General features: G+C 39.0%; 1 protein-coding gene and 1 long non-coding RNA gene across 2 annotated transcripts in view; both read right to left on the reverse strand.

The window, feature by feature from the left end:
• Positions 1–10,920, reverse strand: part of LOC139764465 (uncharacterized) — a 34,247-nt gene extending 23,327 nt beyond the window's left edge. Inside the window, exon 1 of the long non-coding RNA XR_011716381.1 lies at positions 10,857–10,920. This is a non-coding gene — a long non-coding RNA (uncharacterized lncRNA). The remainder of the gene's footprint in view (positions 1–10,856) is intronic.
• SLO2 (slowpoke 2) overlaps positions 1–12,399 on the reverse strand; it is a 1,142,188-nt gene that overhangs the window by 189,386 nt on the left and 940,403 nt on the right.

The following is a 12,399-nucleotide window of genomic DNA, read 5'->3' on the forward strand; positions in this document are numbered from 1 at the left end:
AGACAACGGACGAACGGAAAATTCAATAACTGCAGAAACAATGCTACAGCAAGCTTATTGATCGAAACAGAGCTTTAAGAGAATGCTATGAATACATCCCTGAGAATCGTATGTGGTAAGTTGAGGTAGAGGATGGTACAACCTCATTTAGCATGAAACAATGTTTCATGTGATACATGCGATCGGTAAACATTAGAGGATTCATAGTGAGATAACTAAAGAATGAAAACATAACAGAAACATTCCACTGAAAAAGAGAAATTTGACCAGAAAAATTTTGTAACGAGGCCAAGCAATACACACCATTATTCATGTAACAAAGAAAACGATGAGCAAATCAGTACCAAGAGACAGCATTCAGACATTCATCAGTCTATCAACATAAGGGTGAAGGTCTACGTTATTTTGGGGTAGAGGAGGTAAATCAGTCATTATCTGCAGGTGTCACAGCTCTGATGACAGAGTCTAGAAAAATAGTCTAAAAGCTGCATGTTTTAGTTAATGTTTGCCGATAAGTTTGCCCTAGTTCTCCTGTTATATTAGTTGTGTGTTGAAATCATCCTAGTTTTCCTGTGCATTTTAGTTAATGTGCGTTGACATGCTTGACCTAGCTCTTCTGTATATCTTAGATAATGTGTGTTGACAAGCTTGTCCTAGTTCTCCGGTATAATATGGTTAATATATGTTGACAAGCTTGTGCTAGTTTTTGTGTATATATTTAGTTAATGTGTGTTGACAAGCTTGTCCTAATTCCCCCTGTTATTTTGGTTAGTGTTGATAATCTTGTCCTTGTTCCTCTTTTATTCTAGTTAATGTGTGTGGACAAGCTTGTCCCAGTTCTCCTGTATATTTTAGTTAATTGGGGTTGACAAGCTTGTCCCACTTATCCTATGAATTCTACTTAATGTGTGTTGACAAATTTTCAATATTGTTTTACGTTATAGATCCAGTCATAGACAAATACGTACATGAAGACCGGCCCTTAACTGAAATATACAGAGGATTATGAAAGAGGAAAAGAAGAGACAGGGGAGAGTATTTGAACTTTGGATGGAGTGAAAATCTTGTCTTTTCAAATGTGCTGGGTCATGGTTATTGGGGAAGGCATGAGAAGGTAGAGTTCCAAAGCTTTGACGGGTAGGAAGAGAAACAGTTGTCAAAACGGCCCAACCTTGAGTTGCCAACGGCCACACAGTGATCATGTGACGTGGCAGTTTGCCGAGTATTGTGTGGTCTACCAGTGGTTGGGGAACACAAGCAGCCAGCTCTTGGAAGTAAAAACGAGCGTAATGCCTAGAGAAGAGGGAAAATGAACCAACATTGCAACAAGGGCAAGTGGGTCAAGTTTTGAAGTTAGCCTAGTATAGTTTATGAGTAGGACCGCTTTTGCCTCAACACTGTCAAGTATGGAAACAGAGCTAGTACTACCCCGATTTGAGAGCAGTACTCCATACAAGGACGGATCAATCCTATGCATAAACAGAACAATTATTCAGAAGAAAAGAAACTTCGACATCGAAATAGGACACCCAGTTATTTAGAGGCAGACTTAGCTAGTTCCGTTATGTGGGGTGTACGTTCATTGAGTTAAGAGATGGAATTAAAAAACCGTCAGAGAAGAGAGGAAAGTTGCAAATTCTCGATACAGAGATGGGTAGGCACTGGGTTCTGGATACATTAAACTGAAATAGATTTCGTCTACCTTATTCATATATCCTGTCCGAATCTGAATTTATTAAGGAAGCTGTGTCGAAACTGGATGCAGATAGTGTGAGAGAAGAAGGAGCAGAATTGAAATAGGAGAAGGAATCCAGTATTCGTCGTCAGCGTGTGAGTGTATTTGGTTTGTTGTGGAAGCGAGGAAATCGATGATAAAAAGGAGGAAAATGTAGGAGGCAGGACAGAACATTGAGGGACACCGCTGTTCATGGAGAAAAGAGGGGAGGCTGATCCATCAACAACCACAAAAAAAGATCGTCAAGAGAGTAGACAGATATGAGGGAGCAAAGTGAGAAAGGGAAGCCATAAGAGGAGAGCTTCAAGGTAAATCCTCGATGTTACACTCTCAAAAGCTTTGGATCTATTAAGGTCAACTACAAAAGATTCCCCAAAATTTTTCAGAGATGGTGACCAACTATTAGTAAGATAGGAAAGAATATCATCTGTAAGGAGTTGAGAAGGGATTCAAAGAATTTAGGAAAGGTGGATTTAATAGCAACAGCAGGAGGGGTTAGAAAGGTCACCCTTTCTCAGGAATGGGATGTACCAATGCCAGCTTACGAGAAGGAAACATTCTGGTTTTCAAATATACGGAAATGACTAGCAAACACAGGTGCAAGTTCGGAGGCACATTCTTTCTGTGCACGGGAATGGATGCCATCAGGACCATAAGCCTTGCTTGTGTCCGAAGAATACGCTTCTCTGAGTTCAAAAAGAGATTATAGGAGGGGCATGGGATTAGTAAGAGGAGCATCAGGGGATGAAGGGATGTCTGAGTCATCCAAGATGGAGTAAGAGAAGAAAAGGGAACCTAAGAGAGTTGCTTTGCCTACGGGGGAGACAGCTATAGTGCCGTCAGAACGAAAAAGTAAAGAAAACGTGGAGCGACAAATTTCTTGCTATGTTCTTAGCCAAAGCCCAAAAGACCTATCAGTGGATGATAAGGAAAGGTTATCGTATTTCCTTTGTATAAAGGAGCGCTTCGCCTCACGGATACAGTACTTGCAATTATTACGGGCAGTGATGAATGCTGAATGGGAGCCGGAGGAAGAAAAGTTTTTCCAAGCCCGATATGCTTGACCCCTTTCCTAAATGGCCTCACACTGGTAGTGGCTGAAACACAGATTAGCAAAAGACGTCGTTTTAAAGGAAGAGTGGATAAATGCCTCCATTCCCGCAACAATAGGCTCTGATATGCGTCGGGCGGAGACAGAAGCATCACCACGTAGGAGACAGTCATCTACCCAGGAAAGTCAGAAAAGAAGTTACGTTAAGTTATTCCAGTCAGCTTTGTTGAGGTGCCAATGTTTGCGCTTAGAAAGTTAAAAACAGATCCAGAATGTTAAGACAGTGGTCACAGCATTCAGGTATATGGATAGTGTAGTAGATAATTTGCTTTATATCACTAAGAATGGAGAGTGTGAGGGCTTCAATCCTCCACCATCCGTGTAGGAGGAATTCAACAATTCCGTATGGTGAACGTTGAGATCCTAGAAGTAGAGGATCTCTGCTTAAGGGTGAGAGGATGCCTCACTCTCATGGCAGGAGTTTAGACAGTCGAAAGAAAATATAAGATTTGTAGAGTTACGAGAGCAGTATGCGAAGCAGAGGAAAAGTGCGGTAGTCTGGAGACAGATCTTGAACCACATAACATCAGAGTTCACGGACTCAAGGTCATCGAGACTTGCAACAGGTATGTTGATTCTGGAATAAGCACATACACCACATTTGAACCTGAAACATGAGTGGAGATTATAGTTGGATATGAAAATGCGGTTAGTAAGAACATAATCAGACAACTGGCTCTTAGAGAGAAGTAAGATATTAGAAGAGGTACTAGACAGATGAGGTTCAGAGAGAAAAGACTACCAGGGAGACCACATATGTTGGTATAGTGAAGAGAAAAAGAGGAAGGTCTGACAGAGTCAGGTGAAAACCCGAAGATTCTTAATGCCGGAGGCTAGCTGCCATAGATTTGCTGAGGTCTGTGATTATGATAAAAATGAATGTGCAGACAGGAGGTGGTTAGAGAATTTATGTGAAGATAATAAGTGCGGTGTATGGTGCTTGTAAGAAGATGGCAGGACTAGCCCGGTAATAACGTTTTGATGGGACAGAAAGTAAGACTCATTTCTTCAATAAATCTCTCAAGGATGTAATAGTCCCACAGGACGGAAGACTGGCAGACGTCACTCCTGTATACACTCCTGTATGCAAAAATGCTAGCCGCAAATTGCCTGGCAATTACCATCCTGTTAGCCTCACATCAATTATGTGTAGACTTCTGGAGTCGGTTATTATTGGTAAAACTTTAGCCTACCTAGAACAACACAGTCTGGTCAATAATACACAGCATAGTTTTAGATGGTGCAAATCATGTCTTACAAACCGCTTTGAATTTTATTCATGTTATTCAATATCCACGATAAGACAAAAGCGATAGATATCATATTTCTGGACTTCCAGAAAGCATTCGACAAAGTCCCCAACATGAAATTGATGCATTAAGTCCGGGCCTTGGGGGTTGCTGGTTACATAGGAAATTGGATAGAAGCTAATTACATGAGAGAAGGCAAAGTCGTAATGAATGGTGAATAATAACTGTGATTACCAATTACTAGTTGGGTCCCCAAGGGATTCGTTTTTGAGCCTATACTTTTTATCATTTATACTAACGATACTGACGTAGGGCTGAATAGCTTAATGCCCTAATTGTAGATAACACAAAGATCGGCAACGCCTTGTCAACTGAAGATGATAGGTAAGATTACTTGAGGATCTAGATGAAAAGGCTTAATGGTCTGGAAAATGGCAAACGTCATTTTAATGTCAATAAACACCAGCTGTTACAATTAAGAAACTTCAACAAAAATTCAATTACACTGGTCAACTAAGATTTTGTCCCATGGAAAGAAAATACTTTTTTCTTGTATATTTGCGCCCTGAATCCAAATTTGTTTTCAGAATTTCTCTGTCGCCCATAGTTTTTTGCAGTTGTTGTTCCAACATACTCGCATATCATTACGTACAGTATATGTGCACCAGTGCTCTACGGAGCATTTGAATTAAAATGTTTAACAAACACAGCTATTTTCATTGATTGTGAAGTGCAATTTCTTCTTTTTCAAAGCTCAAGCCCAGATAATGAATCACCAGGGGCATGCAGAAACACGACTGGAGATGTTGGGACATTCAAACAGTGGCCATTCAGTCCTGAGTAGCAGTTCTCTTTCAGTTGCAGGCTGGAACTCAATGTGTAAACGGTGTCTTTTCCACTCTGTTTACAAATTGTGTTCTTATGTATTCATTATAATGCCGAGAAACTGTGTAAATTGTCCATTTTCTTTCTGCTACATCTGCGGTGAATTGATATTCATATCGCAAAAACGTTCTTTCATATCCCTCATTGAAAAATGCTATGAGCTTTGCTTTGGTTGTAAAGTGGGTGACCGAGATAAAAGTTGGCCCCTCCCCCCATATTTGTTGTGTCACATGTGTCAGGCTTCTCCCAGCATGGGCAAAAGGTTCACGCCATATACCTTTTGCCATTCATATGGTTTTGAGAGAACCCAAAGATCACGCTTATGATTGTTACTTCTCCCTATCAAATATAAATGGCATAACCTCAAAATCCAAGCATACTGTTGAATATCCTAATTCACCATCTGCTATAAGGTTAGTACCTCACAGTCAGGAATTACCTCTGCCAGAGCCTCCAAGAAACATGACATTGAGTGACGATGAGTCTGGTGATGAAAAAGTAGACCAAGTAGAGGACAACATAGATCCAACATTTGAAGGAAGCTGTTCTTCAAAAGAACCAATTTTGCTGAGTCAAGGAGATCTTAATAATCTCGTACGCGATCTAAATTGATCTAAGAAGCAAGCCGAACTTTTGGGTTCCAGGTTAAAGGGCTGGAATTTTCTCCAGAATGAAACTAAAGATTGCTTTTATCGTGATCGCCATGTTGTTTTCAAAGAATTTTTTCCCTATGAAGATGGTCTGGTGTTTTCCAATGATGTTCGTTCTGTTATGGAGGCACTTGGCCACGAACATAACACAGCCTGAAAGCGGTTGTAAACTACAATGGAAATAAGTTTCCTTCCGTCCCTCTGGCTCACGCAGCCAAAATGAAGGAATTGTATGATAACATTAAACTTTTTTTTGGAAAAATTAAGTCTGGGGACTTTAATTATGTGGTGACCAAAAGGTTGTGGCACTTAGAATGCAACGGGGTTACACGAAGTTCTGTTGTTTTCTCTGTGAGTGGGACAGCCTGGACAAGAAAATCATTATGTAAAGAAAGTGTGGTCAAAACGAACATCACTGACTCCATTCAAGAAGAATGTCATCAATCCTCATCTAGTTGATCAGAGAGAGTTTATCTGCCTCCTGCACATTAAGCTCAGTTTGAAGAACTTCGTCAAAAGTATGAATAAAACTGGTCATGAATTCACATATTTTGGAAAAAGAAATCCCAAGAATCAGGAGGATATTTCTGTAGGACCACAGATCAGGAAACTGCTTCGAGATTAAAAGTTCGATGAAGATCTAAATGAAGTTGAGGAAACTGCATGGCTGTCATTTAAGAGAGTTTGCAAAGACTTTTTGAGGAGATACAAATCAGAAAACTACTGTGATGTAAAAGATCTAGTGACTTCATATAAAGCTGTGGGGCGCAATAAGAGTCTAAAAATTCACTTTTTGGACTCGCCCTTTAAATTTTTTTCCTGGAAAATCTTGCGGCAGTCAGTGATGAGCACGGCGAAAGGTTTCACCAGGACATTTTGGACATGGAAAAGCGGTACCAAGAAAAGTGGAGCTCCTCTGTGTAGGCAGATTACTGTTGGACGTTAGGGAGGGATGTTCTTGAACCCAAATATAGCCGAAAACCGTACACTTCTACATTTAGAGGTAACTTTTTTTTTGAGTGTAGTACTAGTCTTATTTATGAATGAGTAATAACACTTATTGTAAAATCTTATTGTTCTGTCATTGAAAAACCATACCTGATAGAACAATCTTAGAAACATTCGAATTCAGCGTAAAAAGTACTAAGGTGCACCTATTTCAGTTCGTGGAAAAAAAAGTTGATTTTGTTGACCAGTGTTATGAACTGATGCGTGACAAGAGAAAGGCCCCCAGTACTGTAAATGATCTAGGAATCACTCTCCAACAACTTCAAGTTCTTCCAGCATTGTAGTGAAGCTGCCAAGACAGCAAATAAGACGTTAGGATTTATCAACAGAAATTGTGCATACAAAAGCTAGGTTGTGATATTGATAGTATACCAAAGTTTATTTAGACCACACTTTGAATATGCAGTGCAATTTCGGGTCCCCTATTCAAGCAAGGATGTTCTTGAATTGGAAGTGCAGCGAATAGCAACCAAATAGATTCCTTCCTTAAGTGACAAACCTATGAGAAGAGACTGCAAAGATAAAGCTTGATATCCCTAAACAAGAGGCGTCTCCGAGGCAATTAATAAAATACTTGAAATACTTAAGGGATTCATAGAAGTTTATATTGAACATTTCTTTACAGGAGCGCCAGCATTACCAACGAGAGAAAATAGACTTTGGTTAGGGTCACTAATCAAGCTGGAATTCACGAAATATATCTTCACCAACGACATTACAGATACGAGGAATAAGCTCCCAGAAAATATTGATGAGAGCAACACCCTTAATATCTTCAAAATTAGGTTTGATTATCACCTGTCTCTCTCCGGTGTTGGAGAATTCACTTAATCTGTCATCATAACGTAGTGCTACATCACCCTACCTTCTGTCACTCATTTCTTCCTGGCCTCGATGAGGTAACATACCAACATGTATTAACCCATGTCACCTGTTTTGAGAAAGTAAGAATTATTGTATCATTCTTCAACATCAGGAATAACGTAGATATGGTAACTCGAGAGGCTGAAGTTCAAGTTTATTCTTACTGTTGTCTTCATAACAGAGAGTGACGGGATGCATGTCGTTGATGATACGTGATATACTCATGTTCATTTTACCTTATGACTTTCTTATAAAGCTTTCTTTCAGGCATATTTATCCTACAAGGTATCTCTATCCAGCTGTTTTTCGTCCGGCCTATTGCCAGAGGGACTGGAGGGTGGGGAGAGAGCGTTGGCTTTGTTATCCTTTTCTTCTACTGCTTTTAACGGTACTGCATTTTTTTTTCTATCAGTGTTAAAGCCAGACCAGATCGCTTGGACCTTGGATCTGTGCGGTCTGTGTATCTATATACCTCTCTCTCTCTCTCTCTCTCTCTCTCTCTCTCTCTCTCTCTCTCTCTCTCTCTCTCTCTCTCTCTCTCTCTCTCTCTCTCTCTCTCTCTCTCTCTCTCTCTCTCTCTCTCTCTCTCTCTCTCTCTCAAAACAAATTCATCTCCATATATAATGCACAATAATTAAATTTGATATATCTACTGAAGTAGATATATCTCATATCCAAACCAAATGCACTCACGTGCATTTGGTTTGGATATGAGAACTTCCACTCCCAAACTCTATTATTTAAAATAATCTCAGATTTGATATCCAGTGCATGAATAACTTTTAGGGATCTCTTCACATCCTACTCCTGCCCTTACCTGCACATAATAGCTTCCTGAAGCTGTAAACTAACCAAATTCATGAAAATACAGGGAGCGCTACCTGAGTCCTTCTTGCTAGCTGGCGACTGACTGTATGTTTGTGTCACATGCACTGATTACCTGTTATCTTGTATGGATGGCAGATAACGGAATATTCTCTTTCTTCTTGAGGCAACGCAGCCAGGTGTAATGCTGTGGTCAGATATGTCTAAGATGGATGGAGATACCAGAATGTATCAGTCAGTAAGCCTTCTCAGTGACATGGATGAAGATAACGGATTGTTACCGTCACTACATCGTGTTAGTGAGATGGGTGAAGATAACGGAATGTGCCATCACTACATCGTCTGTCTAGATGGATGAAAGTAACGGAATGTTAACACCACTACGTCGTTTTATTGAGATGGATGAAGATAACAGTATGTTGCCATCACTACATTGTCCTAGTAATATGGATGAAAATACGGAATGTCGTCATCAATACATCGTCTCAGTATGATGGATGAGAATAACGGAATGTTGCCATCACTAAATCGTCTCGGTGAGATGGATGAAGATAACGGAATGTTAGCACCACTACATCGTTTCAGTGAAATGGATGAAAAAATAACGGAATATAGCCATCACTAAGTCGTCTCGGTAAGATAGACGAAGAAAACGGAATGTTAGGACCACTATATCGTCTTAATGAGATGGATGTAGATAACGGAATATCGTCATATCTCTATTGTCTCAGTATGATGGATGAAGATAACGGAATGTTGCTATCACTGCATTACGTTAATGAGATGGCTGAATATAACAGAGTATTACCAGTACTACATCGTCTCATTGAGATGGATGAAGATATCGGAATCTTGCTATCATTACATCGTCTCAGGAAAATGGATCAAGATAACGGATTGATGTCACAACTATATCGTCTCTGAGGTGGACGAAGATAACAGAATATCGCTATCATTATACTGTTTTAATGAGATTTATAAAAGATAACGGAATATTGTTATCATTACATAGTCTCAGTGAGAGGGAAGAAGATAACGAAATGTTTGCATATCTACATTGTCTCAGAAGGATAGACGAGGATAGCAGAATGTTGCCATCACTACAACGTCTCAGTGGGATGGACCAAGATAACAGGATGTCGCTATCAGTACGTGGTCTTGATGAGACGGATGAAGATAATGGAATGATGGTATCATTATATTGTCTCAGTAAAATGAATGAACGTAACAGAATGTTGCCATCACTACAACGCATGAGATGTATGAAGATAACGTAATATTAACATCACTACGTACTCTCAGCGAAATGGTTGAAGATAACAGAAAGTTGCCACCTCTACATCGTCTCGGTGAGATAGATAGAGATAGCAGAGTATCCTATTACTACATCATCTAAGAAAGATGGATGAAGATAACGGAATATTAGCATCACTACGTCGTTTTCGTAAGATGGAAGACAGCGAAATGGTGCCATAACTAAATCTCAGTGAGACGGATGAAGATACAGGTATACAGCCTTCATTACATCGTCTCATTAAGATGGATGAGAGTAACGGAATGTTGCTATTAATATATCGTCTCAGTAAGATGAATGAAGGTAACGTAATGTTACAACCACCACACCGTCTAAGTAAGATGGATGAAGGTAACGTAACGTTACAACCTCCACACCGTCTCAGTAAGATGGATGAAGGTAACGTAATGTTACAACCACCACACCGTCTCAGTACGATGGATGAAGGTAACGCAATGTTACAACCACCACATCGTCTCAGGAAGATGGATGAAGGTAACGTAATGTTACCATCACTACATCGTCTCAGTGAGCTGGATGAAAATAGCAGAATGTTATCATCACTACATCGTGTCGATGAAATGGATAAAGCTAACGGAATATTGCCATCACTGCAATAACTCAGTTAGATGGATGAAGTTTACGGAGATGGATGAAGACTGCGGAATAATGCCATCATTATATCATCTCAGTGAAATGGATAAAGATAACAGAATGCTGCCATCACTACATCATCTTGATGAGATGGATGAAGATAACGGGATGTTGCCATTGATACATCGTTTCAGTGAGATGGATAAAACACGTAAAATCACTGTGTTTTTTGCAAGTAGTGAGAACTATTCCGATATAGTATTATTATTATTTACTAGCTATGGCTGTTGTATTTTGTGATTCAGATTACTTCACAGTTTGAGAATTAGAACACACGTGTGCACATATAGGTAGTGAAATAACTGCGAGAAAGAATATGACTTTTGTCATATGTATAAAGGTTTTATCCCTATGATAGAAATATATTCAAATCTTACCATTAGTGTCAGTATTGATAAGAACATGGTCAGGTACAACGTCAGCCAAGGCAATCGACGAGAAGTACAGCAATGAGCGTTAATGTATTGTCTTACATTTGGTGTTTAACAAAGGTACATAGGATAGATGGCTCAGACCTGATGGTTGTCTTACGACCCGTGACTGTAGACGTTGACGAGAATTACAACATGTAACGTCTTACCGTTGTTGTTTGAGAGAGGTGGATGAGATAGCTCAGACCTTCTGGCAGGTTTCTCAGGGCTGATTAGTCACTGCCGAATGACTGTTGCACCGTCTTCTATCCACTTTAAAGCACAATGGGCAGACACACGAGGCACTGTGATTGGTGGGGATAGCTGAAGGATTGTAAAATAAGTATAGAACGGCTGCGATTGGTCAGCCTACGTCTGCGCGCGCTGTTGGTGGTCGCGGCCAGAGGTCGGCCGAATCTATGAGGATGCGCGATAGCTCTAGATTTGGTTCCAATGCTAGATTTTTTTTTCCTGTGTTCGCCATATATTTATCTTATATCGTTTTCTTTTTGATGCTACCCATATATCAGAATGATTCAACATACTCCTATAGAAATAAGGTAGGCAATTACTAAAGGCTAAAAACAGGAATAGATGGAAATTGTTTAAAGAGTAATAGATTCTTTACTTGCTTTGTGGTAACGTAATCTGGATGTCAAGATTACAGCATGATGCAACTAAAGTATGAGAAGCGAAGCACTATGAAAACATTATCATAACATCCATAGAGCACGTGTCAGTTACGATAATTAGCGTAGATTATAACAGTTATGAAACTTAATAAAAACAGTAAGTCACATATATATATACATATATACATATATATATATATATATATATATATATATATATATATATATATATATATATATATATATATATTTATATACATATATATATATGTAATGAAAATTTTACCTTCCTAATACATGACCAAAACTGTTGCGGAAATCTCAAGTTGCGGCAATTATCTACACAACTCACCAACACTGAGATTGCTTTAGAGATTGTTTTTGATAAACACACACACACACACACACACACACACACACACACACACGCATATATATATATATATATATATATATATATATATATATATATATATATATATATATATATTTTCCCTGGGGATAGGGGAGTAAGAATACTTCCCACGTATTCCCTGCGTGTCGTAGAAGGCGACTGAAAGGGGAGGGAGCGGGGGGCTGGAAATCCTCCCCTCTCGTTTTTTCTTAATTTTCCAAAAGAAGGAACAGAGGGGGGCCAGGTGAGGATATTCCAAAAAAGGCCCAGTCCTCTGTTCCTAACGCTACCTCGCTGACGCGGGAAATATATACATATATATATATATATATATATATATATATATATATATATATATATATATATATATATATATATATATATATATATATATATATTGGGAAGGATCACAATTTTGCGCGTGATCAAGATATTCCTATGAGTCCACGGGGAAAATGAAACACGAAAAGTTCCCAAGTGCACTTTCGTGCAATATTCACATCATCAGGGGAGATATAAGAGAGAAATATAACAGTCAGTTGATATACATCGAGGAGACGAAGCTAGGACGCCATTTGGTAAACATGTGATTGAATCACATGTTTACCAAATGGCGTAAAAAAATAAATAAATAAATGTATATACATTTATATATATATATATATATATATATATATATATATATAT

Source organism: Panulirus ornatus, chromosome 50, assembly GCF_036320965.1.
Source record: "Panulirus ornatus isolate Po-2019 chromosome 50, ASM3632096v1, whole genome shotgun sequence".
NCBI classification, from domain to species: domain Eukaryota; kingdom Metazoa; phylum Arthropoda; class Malacostraca; order Decapoda; family Palinuridae; genus Panulirus; species Panulirus ornatus.